Genomic DNA, 27,058 nt, shown 5'->3' on the forward strand with positions numbered 1-27,058 from the left:
CGCTGGGGGGGCTGCTGATCTGTCTAAGGCACTGTGGTTAAGTCGAAGAGCCAGGTCTCGAGATCCTTCCTGAATTGAGGAAGTAGTGGGGATTGCCTCAGGTAGAGAGGCAGCGTGTTCCAGGTCTTTTCTGCGAGGTAGGAGAAGGATCTTTCTCTGGCCGTAGTCTTGCGGATGTGTGTGATCGTGGCCAAGGCCAGCAGAGCGGAGCTCTCTGATGGGTGCTTGGAATGAGTGGTGGAGGTACGTGTGTGTGAGGAGCTCAAAGGTGATTCTTTTTTTGACTGGGAGCCAGTGGAGGTCTCTCAGGTGTCTGGTGATGTGGCTGTGGCTAGGGATGTTGAGGATCAGTCTGGCAGAGGCATTCTGAATGTTCTGCAGTATTTTTAGAAGCTTCTGTGATTCCGGCATAGTGTGCATTGATGTATTTGAGTCTGCTGCTAATGAGTGCGTGGGTGACCTTCTTTCTGGACTTTAGAGGGGATCCACTTGAAGATCATCCGGGTCAGGGGTAGTGTGTGGAAGCAGGTTGATGAGATGGTGTTGATTTGGAGATTCATAGTGAGCAAGTCCAGGATGTGTGTGGTCTGTAGGTGTGGGGGGGTTCCAAGTGCTGCAGGCCACCAGGAGTCCCACAGTTTTTTAATTCTATTTCCTAACTAAACATCTCTGTAACCTATGTTTTTTTTCAGTGGATTTCTAGGGTTTTTCTTAACATGAAGTAATATTCAATTACTTTATGTTAATCCAACCCCTGCCACGCAAGGGCCTTCGGCTGTAAACAGCATGGTCAACGACCCCGTAGGCACTCAACCCTGTGCCAGAGATGCTGTTCGACTGTGTATGGCTTGAGTTGGCCTCAGGCCAGGCCCTGTTGCCAAACCATGTACCGCGCTCAGACTTTGGCCGTGCAGGGGTTCCAGGCCCAGCAGGCAACACCACATAGGGACCCAACCCCACGCCACGTAAGTCTTCGGGCATGCATGACGTGGGTTGGCTTTCAGACATGCACGGCGGGAGTTGGCTTTCGGACGTGCCTGGCCAGGTTTGGCCACAGGGCCTTGCCTGCAGCCAGGGCCTGCAGCCAACACTGCAGAGACACCCAACCCTACGCCACGCAAGGCCTTCGGCCGTGCACAGTGGGGGTTGGCCTTTGGACATATACAGCGGGATTTGGCTACAGGTTGGGTGCCTGTGGTGGATGCCTATGGCCTGTGGCCAACCACCCATAGGCATCCAATCGGTGCTAAACACAGACTTAGGCCCTGTGCACAATTCCCCACAGGCACCCAACCCCACTCCACGCATAGCCTTCAGCCATGCGTGGAGGTTGGTCTATTGCTTTGATTTGTTGCAATTTGTGGATCAAGCTACACACATGGCTGGGCATACTCTAGATGGATTTTCTCTAATTATAATGGTTTGAAGATTAAATCTATTTTATCAATAATGTGGTCAGATCACAAAGCTATATTTTTTCATCTCAAAAAGTTAATCCAGGTAGGAGTTTACAGCAGTGTCTCAAAATCAAAGTCTGGAAAAGATGGACTCAACTAATTTTCTTGAGAACCTGGTGAATAGGGACAAATATTGTGAGACAGAATTTTTTTTATAAAAGCACCTCCTATCAAAATACAAGCTGCTGATTGTTGAAAAAAATCTGAAAATTTTACGGATAGAATTAATTCAGCTAAAAACGTGTTCACTAAAGTTAAAAAATTGGTTAGATTGGACACTCCTAACACTGTTGTAACATATCAACTGATGTTTAATGAGTTAGCTTTTGTCTTCCAAAATAAATTCCAGGAAATACATGGTAAATTTAAACCTAGCCAGAGTACTAATAACTCAAGTGATGGTCTAGAAAATGTTAAGACTCCATGGGGCAGTTTATTAGAGTTCCCACTGCTAACTGAAGAGAAAAGGTGATTCAGCTTATTGATTCCACTAAATCTGTCTCACCGTCAGACCCCTGTCCTCCATCTGGTCTTCAATCTGCATCAAAGTTAATCTCAGGCCACCTTCCCTCATTTTTTAAAGTAACTATTCTAACAGGAATTTTTCCCAATGACTGGAGGAAAGCAGCCATTCTTTCCTTATTGAAAAATCATCACAGGATCCTAAGGAGGTAAAAAGCTATAGGCCATAAGCTTGGCTTTCTTACCAAGCAAAGATATTGAAAAAGCATCTCAACTATGGACTTTAGGAGTTTCTGGATATAAATGAAATCCTACACCCTGAGCCATATGGCTTTAGGAAAAACTACAGCACAGAAACAGGTGGAAGATATTAGAATGATCATGGAGAAGGGAGGGAAAGTGGCACTGATTTTATTTGATTGTTCTGCAGCTTTTGATACTGTCTCCCATTCAGTACTTACCAAGTGGCTAGCAAGTACAGGGATTGGTGGATGAGCACTTGCCCTGTTGACTTTTTTTTCCTGTGGAAAGAGAACAGACGGTTGCATTTTGTGATTTTACATCTATGCCTTTCACTTTGCCCTACGGGATCCCTCAAGAATCTTCCATGAGTCTGACCCTCTTTAATATATATGAGGTATCTCTGTCCAAACTGATCAGAGCATTTGGTTTCTCCACTTTATCATATGCAGATGATAAACAGATTGCAGTTTTAATCTCTGGAGATCGGAGATCCATCAGTGGTTGCAAATCATTTTAGATCATGTAAAAGAGAAGTTGTGAGCAGGATGGGCAACAACTATCTGAAATTTAATTTTAAAAAAAAGAGGTCCTATTGTTTGAAAAAGACACTACTTCTTGGAATTACATCTGGTGAGCTCAGGAATCAGGTCCCATACCTTCTCTTATCTGTAAGGTTAGAAATATAGGTATTATTTTTTATAGCAAGCTCATGCTCTCAGAGCAGATACACTCAACTACTTCTGCATGTATGTTTCTTTCTTCTAAGAAAATGTAAAAAGGTGTTGCAGTTCATTCCCTTTGACCTACAAAAAACAGTAATCGCCTCCTTGGTGCTGTCTAAGATTTATTACTGTAATCACCTTCATTTAGGCATCAACAAAGACACTTATGCAAATTACAGGCAATTCAAAATGCTGCTGCACGACTGCTGATTGAAATTCCTAAACTTTCATCAGTGTCTCACACTATCGAGCAGCTGCACTGGTTGCCTATGGAACAAAGAGTGGCTTTTAAAGTGCTCTGTTTGGCTTACAAAGAATGTCATAATACAGCATCTTCCTATTTTACGAAAGTGTTCTGCTGGTATAGGCTGAGCAGATCCCCCTTTCCAGCTTTGCTAAGTGTAAGGCATGTCCTAAAATTAAGAGTCACCTAAGGAGGGAGACGTTTTTCAGGAATATATAACTTTTTTTCGCATGCGTTTTCTTCGCATGCCGTTTCTACGCGGTCGTTAGTACGACCGCGTTGTTAGTTAGCATACCGTTTGTACGCAATTCGGAACTACGAATTGCAGTAAGGGGGTGCTGGATGTTGGAATAGTATAATTTACTATTCCAACTCCAGTCTATGCGGACACTAGGGAAGGTGTTGGATTTTAAATCCAACACCTTCCCCCCCTTACTGCAATTCGTATTTCCGAATTGCGTACAAACGGTATGCTAACTAACAACGCGGTCGTACTAACAACCGCGTACTAACGGCATGCGAAGAAACGCATGCGAAGTAAACGCCGCTTCCCGTTTTTCAGATGTCACCATTAAGTTATGGAATACCCTCCCGCTAAGTATCAAAGCAATCTCTTCCCTCCTGCAGCTTAGCAAACAGCTAAAAACATGGCTCTTCGTGCAAAAGCAGATTTTGAAATATGTTCATCACTGTCCAATAGATCTGGGTTTTTTTTCAAACTACAGTGCCAAGATGCCTTTAGGGCATTTGAGCACTCTACAAACAAATTCCATATCAATATCAGTCAGGCCCTGTAGCCAACCCCCTGCATGCATCCAATCCTGTCCTTCACACAGCCTTTGGCTGTACGAGGTGACAAGGTCGGCTGCAGGGTCTGGCCTGCGGCCGAGCCCTATAGCCAACCCACTATATACAGAGAACCCGGGAGAAGGGCATGCAGCCCCTCTACCCTGGCCAATTATTGCCCCAGGGACCCCATCCCTCGGGGCCCAGCCAAATACTAAATGGGAAGGAGGCCTCAACATTCCTCTTGCCTGACCGATTTTGGCAACAGCGATCCAATACCCCAAACCCGGCCAACTACTGCAAGGGAAGGGGGCCACGCAGCACCCCTCCCATGGTCAATTTTGGCCCCAGGGACACCCCCCCCCCCTTAGTACAACCAATCTTTGGCCTGGCGACCCCATCCCCCGAGTCACAGCAAATTACTGAAACGGGAGGGGGCCTTGCCGCCTCTTTACCCCAGCCGATTTTTGCCCCTGTGACCGTATCCCCTGGGGCCCTTCCACTTAACAAGTTTTATAACAACACAGTGGGACTTTTTTTGAAAAATGCTACCCTCCTGTACTTGGCTGGGGAAGCCACCAATCAATGAGTTATTTCAGAAAGACTAACAGGCACATGCATCAATGTAAAAACCGGTCGCAAACGGGCGGATTCTCTGAATCTGCCCCTTTGCGACCGGTATTTTTGCATTTGGGATGCATCATTCCAAATGCAAAAATCGCAATTTAAGGAATCTCTAAATTGCGATTCCTTAAATTGCGATTGCATTTAAGGAATCCCAAATTGAGATTCCTTAAATGCAATGCATGAAAGTGAAAAAATTAGCGATTTCGCTAATAGGGGGAGCAAATTACCATGAAGTTGAACTTCGTGCTAATTTGCAAAAACTTTGAAAAATGCACTATTGTGCATTTTTCAAAGTTTCATATTGCACACACACATGCCCTTAGAGCATGTGTGTGTGCAAAATATGTGCACAGATCAATTTCAGGGGTGCAATAGGGTGTCATTTTGACACCCTTGCATCCTTGAAATTGCATGAGCAATTTGCGAGTACCTACTGGGAATCGCTATTTTTATAGCGATTCCTACATGCATAGGCTTTTGCAATTCCTTAATTGCGATTCCTTAAAAATCGCAATTAAGGATTCGCAAAAGTCTTCGTTGATGCATGTGCCAGTAAATGGGATATTCACACTTTGGTAGAGTTTTTACAACAACAAAGTAATAAACACAACTTCCTGACAAAGGTTTCTGTGGTTATTTTTTGTATTGCTCTTCCGTAATTATGCAGATAATGTAACAACAAATAATATAAGTGCAGGCAACGAGTGATCCAGTGTGTGAATAAATATAAAATGTACACAAAAGACACACAACACAAAATCACTGGTTATAAATATTTGCTATTCGATAACATGTGCCTATAGCATTGCAACAGGTAGAATTATTATTATTCAATAACTTAGTGAGACAATGTCCAGGATGTGAATAAATGTAACATAAACACAACACAAAATCACTGGTTATAAATATATACAATTGAATAACATGTGCTTATAGCATTGCAATATGTAGAATTATCATTATTCAATAACCAATTGAGACAATGTCCACATTTCAACCCGTAATTATTATCAGTGTCTCCTCAGGGCTATTGTAGTGTGACTTGTTACCTGCAAGCGGGAGGGAAACCCAGACCAAAAGTCAGTCAATATCCACCAATTAAACAAGGCTTTTTTGGGGTATTTAGTAGAGTTATGGCTCAAGGGTCCCATAACTTACCATCAAGTGTTACCAGCTGTCCGTAGATGAGTCTGAGTCTCAAAATGAAAGTGGAGGTCAGAGTGTCAACAATCATCTGTGGAGGTAATCAACAGAGTAAGGCAATTTCAGTATTGCCACCAAATCCACATGGCAAGTATCACTCAGCCTGTGCGTGATTCTGAAAATCACAAAATATGCATATCACTGCCAACGTTACTAGAGCTCACATAAACGTATACACTCTGTACAGTGTACTACTGACCATCATGTACCGATGCACCCATCTGTATAAGGTGTATTTACGAGGATTACGTGTGATGTAATTCTTGCAACAGCTAGTGTATATCAAATACATTGTGTGCAACCGTGTGCTTGCAGGGCTAACCTGTTGTAATTCAGAAAACACTAGCCATCATAGCACCAACAAATTACCCCATGCACTAGATCCCACTGTGCAGTGTGTGTGTCATGCACCGGGTGCTCTACTCAAATGAGTATATACAAATAAGGAGGATTATATAGGGCTCCAGGTCCTCTAGCTCATCCATGTCGTGGTCCACATGGAAAAGTGTGTCAACGAGGGTATACTCATATTCTCATGAAATGTCCCTATCTCAGGTACCAAGTTAGGGGGCACAAGTAGCCCATGCTACAACAATGCATATGTGACAAACATACCAAATGGAAATTCAAGGATGCAGACTACCTGTTAAAGATTGCACCTGTCTCATTTCTTGAAAAGTTTGCACTTTTTTTTACAATGTCCCATAAAGTTGAAAAGGTTGGTTGTGACTTTTGTATATTGCACTATTGAAAGAGTTATGCCAACCCTCTCTAGCATTGTTTGTTTCTGCACCTCCTTCCAAACATGTAGAGAAGTAGTTCCACCACTCAATTGGAAACCAGGATTTCCTTCTGTGACTGTACCTGTTCAGACAGTCAATCCATGTTTCATCAGAGTAATTTAGATTTAGAGGGGGGGGAAATGTTTGGTAATTTTGTATATAATCATCTGATTGAATAATTGATGTGTAGAAATCATCCCCAGTGTCAGGAGGTTCAAAACACAAAGCTGTTCATTTTTTATATTCAGATTGTATTTTACTGCTTGCAATATAATCATCTACTAACGTTTTCATTTTTAATATTTTACGCCAAAATGCCTGGGAAAAGTAAAAAAATAACTTTGGATTTGAGAATTTGGGCACAATTTGGTTACAGTATTAATCAGTTGAATTTCAAAGTCTATTATGATTTTCCCAGGATTCCTGTTCCTTGCTTTGGATAAAAAATCTGTATAGGTCGATGGCTGTCAGGCAACAAAGCTTAGATTAGTGGAATTGTGGTATTTTTGAGAGACGCATTTAGAGTGCATATTTAGGCAAAAGGATGGGGGTGAACTTAAATGTCTCATCTATTAGCCAAATGTAGCTGTTTTCGAGGTTAACAATGTTATGAGTTGTTGAAACAACTAAGGGGTATATTCACAAGAACGTGTGATAACTACCGCAAGAGTAGCTTAACGCAACTCTCAACATTGCAGCCTATCGCGGTAAAATTCCGCCGTGCCAACCAAGTATTCACAACACGGTGGTAGCATGTGATAGTCACCAGACAATGTGTCAAATGTCAGTGTGAAAATCAACGCCATGCCGCAAAAATGCAAAACGTGAATGCAAGAAATCATGCAATGAGGCCAATCGCGGTACAAAAAGTAGCGAAAACCAGCCACAGGCCTGCATATCCCACGCGTCAGGCGGGAAAATGCCCCATAAAAACAACAGAAAAACACACCAGAAACAAGCCAAAGCACGTAGCAACATGGATGCACCCTGACTGAGTGCAGAGGCCAACGCGAACCCCACAGACCACCAGCAAGGAACAACGGGGACGGCCGAGGAGAAGAGGGAGAGGAAGACGAGGTGCAGTCTGCAGCAAAACCAGAGCAGCGCCATGGAGGTGACAGAACACTACCATCAACTGACCCACAAGTAGACCACCTGGAATTCAGTCGGAGTGCCGAGGAGGCCAATCAAGGAGGCCAAGAGGGGCTGGCATGATGTGACAACCTAAACCAGCACAAACCCGCTGCCAACAGGAAGGCTGCAACGGTGACAGGAGGTGGCAGTCCTGTGCCACAGGAGGAGCTGGAGGAAACCGAGGTCACAGTCATCAGTGTGGAGATGGTGCAAGGAGTAGGGCATACAGACACAGCTCGAGAGAACCTGACACAACATCAACAGGGTGAGTAGCGACCAGGGACTGGGGGGACGGGGGGAGATCGGCACAATGGCACACATGCACAACAAGGTGTAGCACACTGCGCACCCACAATTACCCAGGATCATGTCACTGATCCCCTTGGCACACTGCAGCACACACACATAACTAGAACAGCACACCCACATTGACGACAACGTGGGACAATGCGCAAAGCCGACACTGCAGAACAGAGGACACAACTGGCTCCACACATGCACAGAAACATGCCTACTACATCTGACAGAGCAAGAAACTGTGAAATGGAAATGTACACGTACGACTTCACATCCGTCATGTAGTCCAAATGTACACTGTCCAGCAGCAGTATTCAGTGCCTCCCAAACAGTCACAATGTACATTATCATACAGTCTGCATTTAACCCAGAACAATGCGCCAACATACATGTCAACACAATGTCAACATGCATCTCCCCTTCACATTACAGAGGGGCACACAACACCTCCAGCAGAGCACAGAAGCCAACACATCTGTGATACCGGAGAGGACCACCACACCTTCGACACCGACACCCTACAACAGCCCATGGACATCCCACGCAACCCACCACCAGGACACAGGCAGCCAAGTTACTTAGAGGAGAACAAAGAGCCTGCAACTGACCACACAGCAAGAAACACCCGCAAGCACAGCTGGCTCATGACACTTCACCCACCTACACATGGCACCCCAATGCCATGTGTCAGCTCGCCAAAAGGAGGTGGCCGAACAGGTGTGGGTGGGGTCCGAACCCATGGAAGGCGAACTAGATCACATACATTGGTGTCTATTACCCTTCAGGGACCACCTACACCCCACAAAGGAGACACACACTACCATAGAGACACATGCAGATGCACATTCACAGTACACAACCACGCCCAGGGGCATGCAAATAGCAGTCACACACCCACGTTGGCTCTGCATACGACTGCCCAGGCCACTCCCCTTATGAATTGAGTGGGTGACGACAAAGCTACATGTCCAAGCTCTAACCCGCTGCCTGCGGTGACATGTCTGCATCCGCTGTACACAGCACAATGTAATGTCGTAGGGCCCTGGGCCCTCATGTATACAAGACCACAGGGACACACGCAGATATTATGTTGAACTGGCTATGGGCATGTGCGCCCGTACCCTTTATTGGCAGGGCCACATGTACAGTGACACCTGTGCTGGATGTGTGTGGGGTGAGTGTAAGCCAGCACGCACGGAGTGCTTGGTGCTGGCAACCACTTGAACAGTGGACACCAGTGCAACGGAAACTAAATACACCTGCATAACAGAGTCAACTGCTGAGCAACATGGATGGAGCGGGAGAAAGTCCAGAGGACATCCAACATGCAAACAGAAGTGTTTGTGAGTTGCTGTGAACTGAGGTTGGGGCACTACAGCTGAGCGCCCATGTGAAGAAAAAGTCTCAGATTGCGTCCCTTCAAGATATTCCTGATGCAGATGCAGTGGGGTGTGTTAGACCTGCGTCATCTTCCTCATCAATGTCCCAGGTCTCCCACACTGCTTGAGGTGACATTGCTGCGAAACCTCTCCACAGCACAAAACTCAATCAGTAACGGACGATGGCTTGCGGTGCACTGAGGTTGGTCCGCGCACAATGAGCGGGTCCTCATCGATGTCGTAGGTGAATGTGGCGGAGGCTTGCGGGGGACAGAGGAAGGTGTCCTCCAGGGCATGATGTGGAAGGTCTGTTGTTATCCGGAAACAGCAAATGGTGGAGTGGAAAGCGACAGCCTAGTTTTCACCACCAATTCGGTATCAGCTACATGAGGATGAAAATTAGCCCCTAGTCCATAGACTCAGATGCCACCAATGTACGACCAGAGAATGTCCATGAATGTCGGGAAACAGACTTAGTGGCACCGATGCTGAGAGGGGATGCAGTCTGCGATGATGCCGGTACACTAATATGAACTCCGCCATCGCTAAATCAAGACTCTGTGACCTACTGGACCGTAGTGTAGGCCGGAGGCAGCAGTCAGCAGTGGCCCACACCCACCTGTCAAAACGGCCAGAAGGAGGACTATGGCCCATCGGGATCCCGCCCTCCTGGAGTGAGGACCGTGTTGAGAAGAGGAGGCACTGGGGGTCGTCTGTGGGGAGACTCCAGGTGAGATTGCCCCGGTATGCCACAGCCTTAACAAAGTAGAGGGTCCGAAAAGGCCTCCCCAGGTATCTGCCCCCTTTGTTTCTGGAGCATGGAGGAGGGGGGTTGAGGAAGCAGGGACGGTGTTACTCGCTCCAAGGCCCCCTCCCACATAACTCCGAGTTGGCGGTCAGTGCCCAGACTGGAGGAGGACCCAGTGAGAGAGGTTAGCAAGGAGCCTCCTGGGCCCCGTGAAACCGCCAGAGTTGAGGAGAGGCCATGGAGAAAGGGGCCTGTGAAGCAAACTGTGTGTGCCTAACTGTTGTCACAGCTGCGCCGCCGTATTATGGGCAGCTGCAACGTCAGGGACATTTTTCCGAGGAGAAGACAAGGGTGAGTTGTACCCTCGCTCCCCCAAGGTGTTACAGGCCTGTTGGGGGTATGGTTCTTGCTACATTGGCAGTCAAGGGGCCAGTTTGGAGGCCGAGTGCATTGTCGCCTTCCCCAAGGAAGGGGAGCGGAGATCCCTATAATCCACGTTGAGTGGAGAGTGGCACACGGATGATGTGCAGTGATGGTGCATTGGCACCCAGATGTATTGGTATAATATGCTATACTGTGTCATGTTGTGATGTTCATGCCTAATGCTTTGCACTAGGTGTAGTTAAGATTATGCCTAAGTGGGGCATGATGTGTATGGGTCTGATGCACTGCCAATGATATTTTATATCTAATGCATTTATGCTAAGTGCACATTGCCAGTTATTACTGGTTGCTTTGCTAACTGTGCATGCCAATGGTGATGACAGTGGCACGATTGGCCCTGTAATGTATATAATCCCCTGTAAAGTGATACCTAGCGTCATGTGGCACAGTGTATATGTGTGATTACGTTCTAATGTGTTTTGTAGATAATACAAAGGCTATTTTTTATATAACTTTGTGTGGAGTTTCTTTTGGGGTGTGCACAGTGTGTCGCTGCTGTGTGTGTGTTTTGCGCAAAAGCTTTACACATTGCCTCTGGGATAAGCCTGACTGCTCTTGCCAAGCTACCAAGGGGGTGAGCAGGGATTATCTTTGGTGTGTACCTCCCTTGCCCTGACTAGAGTGGTGGTTTCTGCTTGGCTTAGGCACTTGCCCTAGCCAACCAGAAATCCCATTTCTAACAAAGCCCATCAGTGGTATTTGATACCAGAACACAGGTAGCCTGAACCAGACTTACACTTCCAGAGTCATTCCACATTTCCAAAATGCACTTCGGTCAGTTTATCACCTGTTTGCACCCTGAACCCATGCCACTCCTTTTTTCAGGACACCCAGGTGAATAAAGTTTAGGGGCAGATTACAATGGCGGTGAATTTGCCACCGGCAGCCTGCTGGTGCCGGATTCACCGCAATCATGCGGCCAAATTTCACATGCCAGATTTTGATGGTGGGCGGTGTGCGTGGTGGACGGAAAGTCCATCTGCCATGGGCCTGACTGCAGCAATCGTAGCGATTGCTGCAGTCAGACCTCTCCCATCGTAAGAATGGTGGCAGTGCCTAGCACGCAAGGTCCACAAAATTACGATGCTGGATCCCCGCCAGCCTTTCCATGGTGGTGAGGATGTACTTTGGGGGCCCGTTGCGGCCCCCCTTGTGCTGGGGGAGGTGGGTGTGCACTGGGGGGGTGCCATACATTTCCCTGCACCAGGTGGCAGGTACCCCGTGGTGCCTGCCACGTAGTGCAGGGAAACGCACAACATGCATTTTTTAACATTGCGGTGGGTGCTGCAGACAGCAGCACCGCCGCAATGTTAAACATGCACAATGCGACCACCACGGTGGTGGTCGCATTGTAATTCCACGTGCGGGACCACCTGCTTACAGGCGGGAGGTCCCACTCCCCGCATCGATGGCGGATGGATTTAAGTCCGTCCGCCATCGTAATCGGCCCCTAAGTCATGGCAGGGATAAGTTTCTGAGTAAGTGCAGGTATAAAAACTGCACAGATCTACAAACGGTGGAAAATAGTTTTTTTTAGATATTTACTTGCCATCCTCAAAAGTACATCAGCCTATGTCACAAATGCGGAACTGGGGGCACAACATGTTACAGACGCGATAAAGTTACAACCAATACTTCTTTGGCACAAAATCTGAACCTCGGAGCACACAGCATTGAACCAGGCAATCATTGGGGACTGTCTAGAACTGAGTTTGCATACAAGAATTTTATGGCTAGCGTATGTTCAACCGTTTTTTCAAGATATGGGTTGTCGTGAGTATTACAAAAGACCTGAAAGTAAAAAATCTTGAGAGAGAAAGGCTTGATGCATTTGGAGACCCTAAGATGGACACTTGAAGCACCTAAACCGAGTGTACTTAGGAACCAACTAATTTTAACTACTTCCAATATGCAACCCTATCTTAAATCAATCTTGCATGGCAGACATAGATTTCTTTTAACCCGCCAAAATTAGATAATCTCCATCAATTAGTCAGCTTTTCAAAGATGAATGACTGGGCAGCAAATTTGACTCACTACTCTTGTGACAATTTGCTGCCCCAGGATATAATGAACGTGGTCCTCTTTTGCAAGTTTTACATTCATCCACGGAAAAGATACATCGTCCCAATACTAAAACAGCATGGCTTTACCCAGTGCCGGCCCACATATTTAGACCTGCAAACACTATCCACTTTAGAAATATGCTGCAGAATGGTGTCATTTTTATGGTAGTATTTTTATACCAGAAATAATATGGTCTTAATACCATGATTGGAATAGATTGTGCTGTATTAAATTTTCAAATGTTTTAATTAAAATGAATACTCGGTGGCATTAAGGGCTGCGTAATATAACAATTCTATAGTCATATATATATATATATATATATATATATATATATATATATATATATATATATATATATATATATATATATATATATATATATATATATATATATATATATATATATATTTCTTTTAGCTAACATCAGCACATAGGCACTTTATAAAACTTGGCCAGGTATGTTCGCCATTAAAGCTGTACCCATAGCGGTATAGGATTTGCACATTAGTATAATATGCCAATATAAATGGTATCTTAAAGTTTTAATATCGTCTGCGTATTTTTAATTGACTATAGTACATTATTTATATCTTTGGATATGTACTCTACAATGCCACGTCAATGTTTGTTATGCTTTTATGGATGTTTTTATGCATTCGAATAGAGATTATTACGTTATGTTATGTTACGTTACAACTAGAGATAATTACCATATTTTCAAAAAGTGTTAAAAATCTGACAAACATCACGTTCAGCTCAATATCTTAGTCAGTCAACCAAGGTCAGGTAGGTCTGGTACCCAGCAATGACAGCTTTAGAAAGTGTATATTTTCATCATATGTAGTTGTAGGACAGTTTGTACCGCCCAGGGGTGATGCGAGTGACCAAAAGGCAGACTAAAGTGGCATTTTGCTTTCAGTTGCTTTCCAAAATTCCAAAAGGCTTTCTACTCAGGTTATCACCTCTGGGCAACCACAATTCATGGAAAACCTATACATGTCTTGTGATTTCACACCCAAAAGACCCAGAGGAACAAATAGGGGGCCATGTTATGGCATAAACAGGTTTCTGTAGGAGGGAGACTGGAGGCAGAGTATTACTATATTTTGGAAAGAAGATTGCTAAATATTTTACAAAGGTCACATTCAGTCTGTTCTCTTGGTAAGTCAGCAAGGGAGAATCTTTAGATTCCTTAGATAGTACTGAATCAGAAAATGTATAGGGCCTGATTCACAAAGGTGAATTACACTTTTGAGAAAGTTGACACTTTTGAAAAAGTTTACTACTTTCAGTATTCACACACTCTGAGAGTAAACGTACAACAAAAGTGCAAGTTACATGTCTCCATCACATGAGTTTTGCAATTAGCTTACTCTTGTGTGGGTGGGTGACTTCCCACCATAAACTCATAAACCCATCCCTGATCGTCTCTAAGTCGTACTTACTCTTCCCTATTCCCATCCCCTTTTGTAGTAAGTCTGCCCCTTCTTCAACCCACTCCCCTCTGTCCCTTCACATTACTAAAACCCATATTCTGTGTGCGGTGAGTCCGCAGCTGGGCAAAGAACTCTGCACTCACAAGTATGGGTAATGCAGAGGCGTACATCTCCACATGTAGTTTATGAAAAGTAATTTTTAGTATGTTTTGTAGTAGTACTACAAAACGTACTACAAAGTGCACTTTATAAACCAAGCCCATACTTTTATACTTTCCCTACAGTTCTGAACTTGATATCCGTCTTCAAATTGAAAGTGCACCATAGACTATAAAGACCTGACTTAGAGTTTGTCTGGTGGGTCACTCAATCACTAATGTGATAGTTATCCCTTCCACCTTGTTACAGTCCACTTTATTATGAGTGCATTATATGCTATGCCACTTGTAATTGGTTGGACTGAATATCTGTCACTTTTGTAACAGAGTACTTCTTCACCAAACTCTAATTGATGGCTGTGCAAACTACAGGGCATATTTACAAGGGGATTGCAACTCTGGAATGTCACTTTTTCCAGCGTTCCGGTAGTGCAATGCCCTGCACCATATTTATAAAGTGGCATTAAGCCACTTTGGGTGGCTTAACAGAGCTTTGTAAATATGGTACCCTTCCACGCGGGTATCCACAGAAAACTGCATTAAAGGGGCGTGCAATGGGTGTTGCTGTGGGCATTCCACCGCAACACCCATTGCTTTTTGATGCTGCCCCAGATTTACAAGGATCTGTAAATCTGAGGCAGCGCCAAAAACTAATGTTACTGAATGGCAGGTGTTAGATTGGCGCAACAAGGTAAAATACTTGTATTTCTCCTCATTGTTTTCTCTATCTATGTGTGCTGTATTCTGCAGCACACAGAGAAGGAGCAAAACGCCATTAATGACAGTTTATGTGCAGGAAGGTGTCCCTTTCTGCACAAAAACAATCATTAAATAATGGTGATTTGCTACTTCTATGGGTGCTGCAGAATGCAGCACACATTGAAGGAGCAAATTGTCATTATTGATTGCTTATGTGCAGGAAGGAACACCTTCCTATACATAAACAATCATCCCTGCACCTCAGTCACCCTTGCACTATGGCACAAGGGTGTCTGTGTTGGCGTTAGCCAGCTTTTTTTGCTCAAGAGAAAACACAGGGGTGTGCTGTATTCTTGTAAATACCGAACATCCCTGCGGTGTTTAAATGGCTCAGTCCTTCAAAATTGCATGTAGAGCTGTGCTGCCCCATTTCCTAGTAAATATGCCTCTACATTCCCTAGGTAAATTCACTCACATTTGATTTTTCCAGACTCTAGACATGCAGGGCAACATTTTCTTGGTTAATTTCCAAAATGTATGCTTGTACGTTTAAGAAATGCAAGAAAATAATGAGCGAAACTGAAAAAAAATTAAAATATCCCCACATTTTTCATTATATCTGAAGCCTTCAATGAGATATAGATGCAGGATCCGAACCAATACATACCCTTAACCTCTTCGCTGCGGCGCAAATTCCGCCGCAGCGCTCCCGCAGTGCTGACATTCCGATCGCGGGCGTGGTCATGACGTCTCCAGGCCGTCGCCGCACACGCCCATCGTGACTCATGACGGCCGGGAGACGTCATGAGCATGGAAGAGGTTAAATGTTCCGAAAAAATAGCCTATATTTTGTATGGGTGGACAAACAGAGCAAAGCCTTCGGGAAAATAGCTATAGAAAAGCATTGCTTTTTTACCCAAACAATGTGGGGCAGATCTACAAGAAAGTGCGGCAGCGTGGCACCGCAAGCCCTTCGGCTGCGCCACGCTGGTGCACTTTCAGAGCACAGGAAAGTGACATATCTTCAATGATATGTCGCATTCCTGTGTTCTCCCCTGCGCTGGTGCACAAACAGCTGCCATGCGTCGGCACAGGTACCCTTGATGCCTGCGCCATGGGGAGATTGTTTTTGTGAAGGATGGGGCACCTTCCTTCACAAAAACAATCACTATAGGCATTTTCCTCTTTCAATGTGTGCTGTAGAATGCAGCACGCATTGAAAAAGGAAAGAACGAGGAGAAATTAAAACATTTCTCCTCGTTGCGCCTGACTACACCACCCCTAGGGTGGGGTAGCAAACTGACGCATTTCCAGGTTTCCGATTTCTCGTAAATCTGGAAATGTGTCTGGTTCAATGAGTGTTGCATGGGAACACCCACAGCAGCACCCATGGAACGCCCCTTTTACGCAAAGTGCCGCGTGTAAAGGGGCCATATTTACAATCTTTGTAAATATGGGGCAAAGAAACGCGCTATCTGTGCGTCACAAAAAGTGACGTACTGGCAGCACAAGGGGCTTGTAAATCTGCCCCTGCGTGTATAGGGTAAAGAACTGAGGGCCTTATTTACAATCCCACTGCGCCGCCGGTACGTCACTTTTTCCCATTTTAAAAGTGATGCACGGGCGGCTCAAGGGGCTTGTAAATAAGCCCCTGAATGTGTAATGATTGATTGTACTGTTCAGATTTAAAATAGTAATTCCCCCTCATGCATTGCGATGCAAGCTATCTATAGGAGACCGAATGACACCAAATCGTCAACAGCATGAGGTGAAAGACCATTGCTATTCTGGGTCAGCCATGTATGTTTTGCAGATCTGGTAGCAGGTCTTGCACACAGTTGTGTGTTGTCAACGCAGCCTTATAAATGTCTCACAGCTCTGTCTGCGTTTCAGTCATAGGCTGGTCTAGGGGCCTTCTGTTGAATGAGAATGCCCAGAATGATGACGTCACTTCAAGCCCAAGCAACAATCAACAACACAAGCGACTAGGTGATTTCCGAGCATTATTAATGTCAACGATCGTTTTATACTTTATTTTCGAATCAGGGGAAGCAATGAGTTACTATTAAAAAAAAAAAGTGTTTTCTCTTCAAGCAGTACAGTTTCGAACAAATGCGGTTTTATAGTTGTATTTAAGACGCCGCTGATGTTATCGAAACTACTGGATCGGAAATTAACCATTCTGTTTGAAGTCTATGAAATTATTGCATCACGCAGTGCTTTGTTTCGAGCCATATCCGATCCTGTTGCAAAGGGAGCTTTGTGTTTGGAACAGACCGCGAGACCTGGAATGCCGATCATGGTGCGCTTTGGCGGCGCACAGGGTTTAGCAACGTTGGTATAGAAATTACGAAATCTTATCCGGAGAAAGAGGAACGAAAACAGGAAACGTTTCTGAATGGACACCTTCCACTCCCTCAAGGAGATGTGGATGTCTTCGTGCGCGAGCGATCGCTCTGAGGCAACACATCCGCCTCCTCTCCAGGCTTCTGCTTACAGCCTCGCGGTCTCTCCTGACAGCCATGAAATCTTATTGCCAGCAGGCCGTTACCTGACATAATGCCGCTCGGATTCAAAATGTCTCGAGGGCAGACCAGTATAGAACCATGACCAAATTAAGAATGACGTAATGTTCAACTTCATGCCCTTGTCTCCCCAGACTTGCTAAGTTTCTTTAATTTAAATTCAGTTTTTTATTGATTTCAAAATAAAATACAAAACTCACAAATATACCAAGACCTCCTTTGTAACGTGAACTCATTAACAGGATCACTAGTAATATGTGGCAATGGCTTACCAAGTTTATATGATAGAGCCGTCTAAATTATGTGGCAAGAAAATGCAAATAATGTGGCATATTCTGTTGTAGTGTTACAATTCTATTATTTTAAAATATGCCAATAGGAAAATGTTGGCCTCATTGGTATCTCGTTAATACTTTATTACACCAATCAACAACTAAAAGGTACTGGTTAACACCTGTAAATGGCAACAAATATCCATCGCTGAGGGCGTTATTTATGAGAGCCCTGACTGGTGCATAACTGACACAAGGCCCTCTAAAGATTTGTGGCTTTGAGTAGCCTCATAAATCATGAGTAAGGCAACGCAGACAAATTGCTATGTCGCCTTACTCTGCGCCCGGGAGGCATTCCATAGGCATTGTGATGCATCTACCCACGCAACACCCATGGAATTTGGCACTGCCCTGGATTTACAAATACATGTAAACATGAGGAAGTGCCAAATCAGTACACCTCCGGAGGTGAGGCGTAACAAGGTGTAGGAGAGTAGGGTCTGCTATCCTATGGTCACCCCAAATTTTTGCTTTTTGCTTCACTGGTTTTTGACATATTGAGGCTGTGGGCCTGCCAATCAGACCCCCAGCCTGCTGTTCTCTCTACTAAATTAAAACTATGCACCCTAGGTGCATAACCACCCCTGTACCAGTGTACACTAGGTACCCAGGGCATTGGTGTATCTAAGGCCTGCCAGGGGCTGAAGCATGTATTATGCCACCCCAGGCTTGGCCTAACAAATTTGACACAACTGGCTGATCACTCAGCTGGGGTAAGTTGGTGTAACCACCTCTTACTTAGGTGTAGTATACCTATACCTAACCTTAAATGGGACACCTGGTAACCTATAAGTCACTCCTATGGCAGGCCTTAACAATCCTGAAGGCAGAGTGCTTGGTTCCATGTGAGATGGTGCTCTGGCATGAGCTGAGCCTGTCTGCAGTGGTCGGAACAACTTCCTTCTACTGTTTCCAGATATCGTCATACCATATACTCTTAAGTGCATTATGAACCTCGCGGTTAAATGCTAACTTTGGTTTGGCTTTATCAAAACATGTCGAGTAAGGTGTCATACAAATTGGAATACTAACCCCTCGCCAATTCTGGCGATGGGGTTAGCATTCCACCCTTCTAGAGGGACACGACATGTACAGTACCTGAAACCCGGGTAAAATCAGACATAGCCTCAGCTCCACAAAATGGATGCTGCCACCACAGACACAAGTCTGCCCTCCTGCTGCTGGGAGTCCTTCCAGCTTGGGAGGTGTGGACAAAGGGTTTCCTGCCAGGGGAGGTGCGTGCACCACCCCAGACAGGATTTTGTGTATTGGTCAGGTAGTGCTTGAAAGAAACCAGACATGCCTGAGGCTCACAAGGAGCCTCGGTGCATATGCCAGTTCAATCCGGTCCTGGGGCACACCAGTCCCGGGCCTGGGGCGAGCTGGACAAAGGATTGGGGGTGTAACCACCCCCCTTCCTGGTCCCACCCTTAGGGAGGGACCTAGCAGGTAGTCCGGCCCCTAAAAAGGTAAGAGCTGTGTCCTAAGACTTCAGACATCCTGAAATCAACTTGAAACTAAGAAGAAGACGGGAACTTCGACGCTCTGCCGCACAGTGGACTGAAGCCAATCTCCCCTGTGGTCAGGGAGTGACCACCTTGCTAACGCAAGCACCATCCAGCGAATCAACGTCTGCTTTGCCGCCGCCTCCCGCCAGAGCCCGAGCCCAGAGACTGACAAGACCTGGACCTCCAGACCTCTCACCGCCCGATCCACAGTCCCTGAGAAGAGGAGACCCGTGGAGGCACCGAGACACGTGGAGCCAGCCATCTTGAAAAGACCACGACAAGCTGCAAGCGCAACAACCGAGGCTCCCTCCAAGTTGTGCTTTGGGATCTGAGAAGCCCAACCCTCGAGCAGCATCTGCACCAAAGGTGAGCCCTCCAGCATCTCCACGATCTGCGTGGGGCCCTTCTGCATTTTGCCACTCGACGCGCCGAACCGGTTGCTGGCCCGCTGGCTAGTGGCCATCTTGGCGACGAACTTCAAAAACTACACTGCTGGTCTGGTTGCTCCAGACTGGCCCTTGCTCCCCTCCAAAGGAGCAATCCCTCTGACCTTGCTGGTCAGAGCCATCAGCTTATTTTGTTTTCCACAACAATTGCTTTTGCCAAGGCTTGTTTGCTTCGATCAAGTCGCCGACACCGCCGACAGCGAGAGCCTGCGTGGGACAGCTCGTGAACCGACTCCTGGACGTTGTCAACCTCCAGGGACTACGTGGCTGCAGAGACAAGCTACACCTTCCTTCCTGTTTGCACCCGACATCGCCTGGTACCCACCTGGTGCCACGCTGGTCACTGGCTAGTGACTGTGAACACTGTCCCCTCTGCTTACAGGTCTTCTACAACTCCGATCCACCCTTGGATCCACCGCATCCCTTCCGGACCGACCGCCTGCAGCATCTTTGTCCACAGGCTCCATTGAACAGATAGAAGAAACCCAACGCACTTCGACACCTACGCACCCGCTTCCTGTGGGTGAGGTAAAGCTGGCACTCTGGTGCCCAAGTGTAGAGTATCATCTCTACTGTCTGTGTTTCCAATCTTGAGTTCATAGTCCATCCGTAAGATTCCTTTTGCAGTAACTTTGTACTTTTTACGCACCCATTGAAAACCTATGGGAGCTCGCGTGTGACTATTTGCTCTGCACACGCCACCCGTGGACCTCCTGGTCACTAACTGAAGTTAGCTCCTCGTAGGCCCAGCGATTCTAGAGGCCCTAGGCCTTTTCCCTTTTCTGTTCGTGGTACTTGTACCACTATTTTAGTATATGGTTTGAGCGGCCACCAGGGCCTATGCATATAAAGTGCAACTTCTGTGTATTCTACTGTAATCTTGTTTGACGATTTGTGCTCCTGTGCTCATAAAGAGACTAGGGGTTACTTTGAGAAATAAATACATATATATTTTGAATATATATCTGTGTGGTGTCCTTTCATTGGTATAAAAGGGGGTTGCATTTGGTAAAACAGCTTGCTTAACACGTTTCACGAGTTTAGCCTCAAAGACTGCTTAGCCTACGCTACCACTAGGGCAGCTAGACCGAAATAGCTTCAATAGACTCTTTACCTGGCCCCCCTTATAACGGGTAGCAAGTTCTCTGTTTGTGGGTCTTTATTGCCATTGTTTAAGGGTCGTTTATTGCCATTGTTCAAGTCCCTTGTATGCCATCAGCGGCGTTACTATGGCAGTCTATGGTATAAATATGAATTTCAAATAATCTCCATTTTTATGGAACTTAATAAGCCCCATTACTGATAGGGAGTTTAATTATGCGGGATCGAGTCCCTACCTGTGGTTGTCGCTATGCTACTTCTGCACGCTCCTTCTTATCGTGAGGCTGTGGTAATACTATGTTTAGTTTTGCCCCTCATTTTGTGCAACATAGTAAGCGACGGTCTAGTTTCCGATTGACGTTCCCGTTGCCCCACTCATGATTGGCTGTAAGGACGTTGCATGACGTGTTACGTCATCCCAGGTTTCCCGTCCCAAGTAGCAATCAACATCCATCTTGTGTGGTTACCCATTGGTTCTCCCAGGTATTTATACCATTGTTTTGACCAATAGTGGCACCGACGGAATCCAAGTTGAAGGGAACGTTAGGTTGTACGGCGGGAGCAGCGCTTTGACGAAGTAAGTGTTTTCTTGCCAGTTTTCTTTTCCCTTTGGCATTATCATTATTGGTAATGGTTGACAACTAACAAGCTAAATTCTCGATTTTAAATCCTAGTGTGTGACTACAAGCGCGCTCCCCACTCCCTCCTGGATTCATGATGTGAGGCTGCTCGCAGCCATTAGTAAGCCTTCCTCTTTTAATAAATACGACTGTTTAAAACACTCTTTCCCTCAATTATATCGTTTGGGTGTTTTTTGAAATGACGTGCTTTCCTTAGTGAGTTCCTATTCTTGCTTGGGTCTTTCTAGGCCATCGAGTACATAAAAATTCTGAATATGAAATTAATGGGACAGTATCCCGTTTTCGATATTGATACGAAAGCTATATGCTCTGTCCATAAAACATAAGAATATACGGTATGTTGGGTATAATGGTGCCTGATTTGGGATAATAATTTCCTGACAGATAGATCTCTTTCACTTATCTTGGCCATTTGGGACAAGATATATTCCACAGTGGTCTCTTAACCCATCAGTGGTATCATTGGGTGAAGGGTTTTAATTGTTATTTCTTTGCACATACGCAAATTTTGTTTGTATTTCTGTTTACTCTTACAGATACATTACTTCAGAAATTCTGAATTTCCTCTCCGGTAAAAGGAACCGTGAGTTTTTATCAATAGTGCTGCCAACGGTAGGGTGCACCTTAGTGCGTGTATACCACCGGGGCAGTTGGGTCCTGATGAATGCCTGGTGAATAATCCAATTAGGCAGAAACATGTCGACCAAATTTTAATTTTTCACTACGAGGGTTGACTAAGCCAGTTCTGGTAGTTAGTTATTATAACCCATTTTAATCTGAGTGCCGGGTTTACCACAATAAAAGATTTTGGTTAAAACCTAGACATTTTTTATACATTCACTTCACGCTGCACATCACTTTGCACTACACACATCACTGCCAACAACCAGCTCCGCTGTAAACAGGCGTTGAAGCACACTGGGGAGGTATTAGACCTCCCTGGTGGGGGTCCAATGATGAAGCATGTCACCAACCAGGTTGGTGAGTGAGGACCCTTTTAAAACACCCTGTGTGCCTTTGGTTTGGTAATTTCCCTTCCCCTCTGTAAAATTAGTTGCTCATACTCTTTTGTTGTTTAGTATTATTACTTTAGGGGGACGAAGAGTGTGCCTTTTGACCCTCTCTCTCTTGTTGTTTGATTATAGTCAGGCAGCGCACAGCTGCGAGAGTTTTTTGCTCTGAACTCCCTTTTTTTAGTCACGTCATTTCTCCCAATGGAGAATTTAGGCTTAGCCTACTCCAACGAGGAAGTGGATGCCCTCCTGGCTGGTCCCTCCCTTTTTGCAGATGTCTCCATTTCACAGACCATCTCCCAGACGACCGAATGGGATAATCTATCTGAACAGAAACGGAATCGGATACGTACCATTTTACATGGGACTATCATGACTGAGTATCTGAGGAACAATATAGCACCTAGAGGTTTACTGGTGACCAATGCACCACGCATTTTTCTGGATGATGCCTTATTCAGAAAGGAATGGGCTCAGATAGTCTGGCGGTGTACCCGTGATTGGCTAGTCCTTATAATAAAAACAGCACTCAGATTGTCTGAGACAATAATGGTTGAGATTCAACTAGCTGAAACTCATTTTAAGGCAACCCTTACAGGTTACAAAAAGAAACTAGATGAACTCAACAAGGAAATTAATGAATATAAGGACAATTTGACTCAATCTAAGGCTCAGAAGTTTCAAAAAGATCTCAAAAGATTTTCCTTTTTGAAATCCTACCCATATGCCGATCCCGACTACCTTCCTCCCCCCAAGGAAACGAACCATTCTGATGTTTCGGAAGACGACACATCCATTTCCAGTGGCTCGAGCGGGGGTAGCACTAGACAAAGACAAAGAGGAAGAGGCCGTGGTTGGAATAGGCATTATCACCAGCAAGAATCTTGGCCGCCTTTTCCAACAACAGGTGGCATGAATTATCACCAATTCCAACAACCACATTTTCCAATGATGGGTTGGAATCCTGCTTTCTTGCCCCCACAAGCCTTTACCCAGAACTCTTATCGCCCCCCTTTTTTAGAAAGGGGCAGAAGAGGACGGGGCAGAAGAAGAGGACAGGTCCACTGGGGGACAGAGGAGAATATAGGGAACAACACCAGGAGCAAAACGCAGAACCAACAGGCGGGGACCAGCAATGCACGAGTCTAGTAACTAATCTTTCTAGTACCATTTTGTCGCCAAGTGAACTTTCAGTCTTGGAAAAGGGGCTGGGTTTTGTGCCCACAGCACGCCTAGACAAATTTCGTTTACACTGCGAGTTGGCTAATTTCTTTAGAAAACTGAAATTAAAGGCTTTCTTTGAGAATAAGGACCTAGCTGAAGCCACTGAGAACAGAAGTGACACTGATCTAAGAATTAAATCTACTTTTAACCCCCCTCCCCATACAGTTCCAGCTGAAATAATTGCATTTGAACGTGCAGTATTTCTGGATGTGGAATCTTTGGAGGATAGAGAGGTTTATAAGAATATGAGTACCACAGAATTTCAGGCACTCCAGTCACTCCAATCTAACACCACAATCGTAATAAAATCAGCAGATAAAGGTGGAGGGTGGTGATCCAGGATGTCGCTGATTATGACAAAGAATGTAGACGACTCCTGAACGATCCCGTTAGTTATACCCCCTTAACAAGGGACCCCTCTTCAGACCTGAGAGAAGAAATCTGTAACCTGGTCTCTACAGCTGAATCCAATGACCACATTTCTAAACATGAAGCACAATTTCTAACCACCAGTGCAGGGGTTATACCCTATTTTTATACCCTACCAAAAACCCACAAAAATAGGACCCCGCCTCCTGGGCGTCCTATAGTATCCGGGATAGGCTCTCTTCTAGAGCCCCTCTCACGGTATTGTGATGAATTTTTAAAACCTTTGGTTCAGGGGACTTCTACCTATCTGAAGGATACCAAAAATCTTTTGGCTTTAATTCAGACACTGAATGTGGATAATGACAATACCATCCTGGTCTCAATGGATATTGAGAGCCTCTACACGAGCATACCCCAAGATGAAACCATAAGGGTCCTCACAGAGGTTCTCGGTGCAGCGGAATGGGATTATACCACCCCCAGGTCTTTTGTCATCGAATGTGCTACTTTGGCATTGAAAAGGAATTTTTTCGAATACAATGGTGATTTATTCCTGCAAACCACAGGTACATCGATGGGCAGTGTTTTTGGCCTGAGTGTAGCGGGGTTATACGTCTTTGACTTTGAAAGCAAATACATTTTAAGTGCTAATAACCCTTTTGGACAACATCTATCCCTATGGCGCAGATACATCGACGATGTATTCATTATATGGCAGGGTCCAGAAAACCGCCTTCTTGATTTTTTCCAATGGATAAACACCTGTGATAGACACCTTAAATTCACTCATTCTTACCATCATACAGAGATGATTTTTCTCGACTTGGTGATCACAAAAACCAATGGGTCTTTAATGACACGCACCCACTACAAACCTACAGCCAAAAACAACTTATTGCTCTTTTCGAGCTTTCATCCTCGCACATTACGTGAGAATTTACCGTATGGCCAATATTTGCGCCTTAGACGCAATTGTAGTGAGGTAACCGATTTCCGCCAACAGTCAGAGGATCTGACTGAGAAATTAAGGAATCGAGGCTATCCCAAGAGAATCCTCACGAAAAGCTGTAAGAGAGCCCGCAATCAACCAAGGGAGGCTCTTCTGGAGGAAACAGTGAAAACTGATATGAGCATCCCTTTGACATGTGTCACTACTTATAATACGGCCTCTAATGCTGTCACCAATTCAATACGCAAGAACTGGCGTATTTTGGTGAGCAACAATAGACAGTGGGAAAAACCTTTATTCTCCTTCAAGAAGGCTAGAAGCATAAAAGATGCCTAAGTACACACACGCCCCAAGAAGATGATTACACAAGGCGAACACACACTTTACAATGCCTGGGGCCTCCCTAAAATAATGGGACATTTCCCATGTGGGTCATGCAGCGTTTGTCATCTAACGAAAGATAGTAAGACCTTAAATTTAGAGACCGACAAAGTGTGGACACAGAGACAACACACGAATTGCAACACTCAGAACGTGATCTACATGATTACCTGCCCATGTGGGTTACGGTATATAGGGATGACCACCAGAAAAGTTAAGCAACGAGTGTGTGAACATCGGAGCAATATAAGGTGTAAGCGTAATACCACCAAGCTTACAGAACATTTTCTCCTTTTGAACCATACAATTGAAGAGTTATCATGGACAATTATAGAACACCTTCAAGGAGGGAATAATTTAGCCCTGAGACTCTTCGAAAAAGAGCAACGATGGGTATACCGTCTGGCCACTCATGTATTCGGTCTTAATGACAATATTCCTTGGAATAGTTTGTTGTAAATTGCTTCAATAGACTCTTTACCTGGCCCCCCTTATAACGGGTAGCAAGTTCCCTGTTTGTGGGTCTTTATTGCCATTGTTTAAGGGTCGTTTATTGCCATTGTTCAAGTCCCTTGTATGCCATCAGCGGCGTTACTATGGCAGTCTATGGTATAAATATTAATTTCAAATAATCTCCATTTTTATGGAACTTAATAAGCCCCATTACTGATAGGGAGTTTAATTATGCGGGATCGAGTCCCTACCTGTGGTTGTCGCTATGCTACTTCTGCACGCTCCTTCTTATCGTGAGGCTGTGGTAATACTATGTTTAGTTTTGCCCCTCATTTTGTGCAACATAGTAAGCGACGGTCTAGTTTCCGATTGACGTTCCCGTTGCCCCACTCATGATTGGCTGTAAGGACGTTGCATGACGTGTTACGTCATCCCAGGTTTCCCGTCCCAAGTAGCAATCAACATCCGTCTTGTGTGGTTACCCATTGGTTCTCCCAGGTAGTTATACCATTGTTTTGACCAATAGTGGCACCGACGGAATCCAAGTTGAAGGGAACGTTAGGTTGTACGGCGGGAGCAGCGCTTTGACGAAGTAAGTGTTTTCTTGCCAGTTTTCTTTTCCCTTTGGCATTATCATTATTGGTAATGGTTGACAACTAACAAGCTAAATTCTCGATTTTAAATCCTAGTGTGTGACTACAAGCGCGCTCCCCACTCCCTCCTGGATTCATGATGTGAGGCTGCTCGCAGCCATTAGTAAGCCTTCCTCTTTTAATAAATACGACTGTTTAAAACACTCTTTCCCTCAATGATATCGTTTGGGTGTTTTTTGAAATGACGTGCTTTCCTTAGTGAGTTCCTATTCTTGCTCGGGTCTTTCTAGGCCATCGAGTACATAAAAATTCTGAATATGAAATTAATGGGACAGTATCCCTTTTTCGATATTGATACGAAAGCTATATGCTCTGTCCATAAAACATAAGAATATACGGTATGTTGGGTATAATGGTGCCTGATTTGGGATAATAATTTCCTGACAGATAGATCTCTTTCACTTATCTTGGCCATTTGGGACAAGATATATTCCACAGTGGTCTCTTAACCCATCAGTGGTATCATTGGGTGAAGGGTTTTAATTGTTATTTCTTTGCACATACGCAAATTTTGTTTGTATTTCTGTTTACTCTTACAGATACATTACTTCAGAAATTCTGAATTTCCTCTC

The sequence above is a fragment of the Triturus cristatus genome, chromosome 8 (assembly GCF_964204655.1).
Source record: "Triturus cristatus chromosome 8, aTriCri1.1, whole genome shotgun sequence".
Taxonomy (NCBI): domain Eukaryota; kingdom Metazoa; phylum Chordata; class Amphibia; order Caudata; family Salamandridae; genus Triturus; species Triturus cristatus.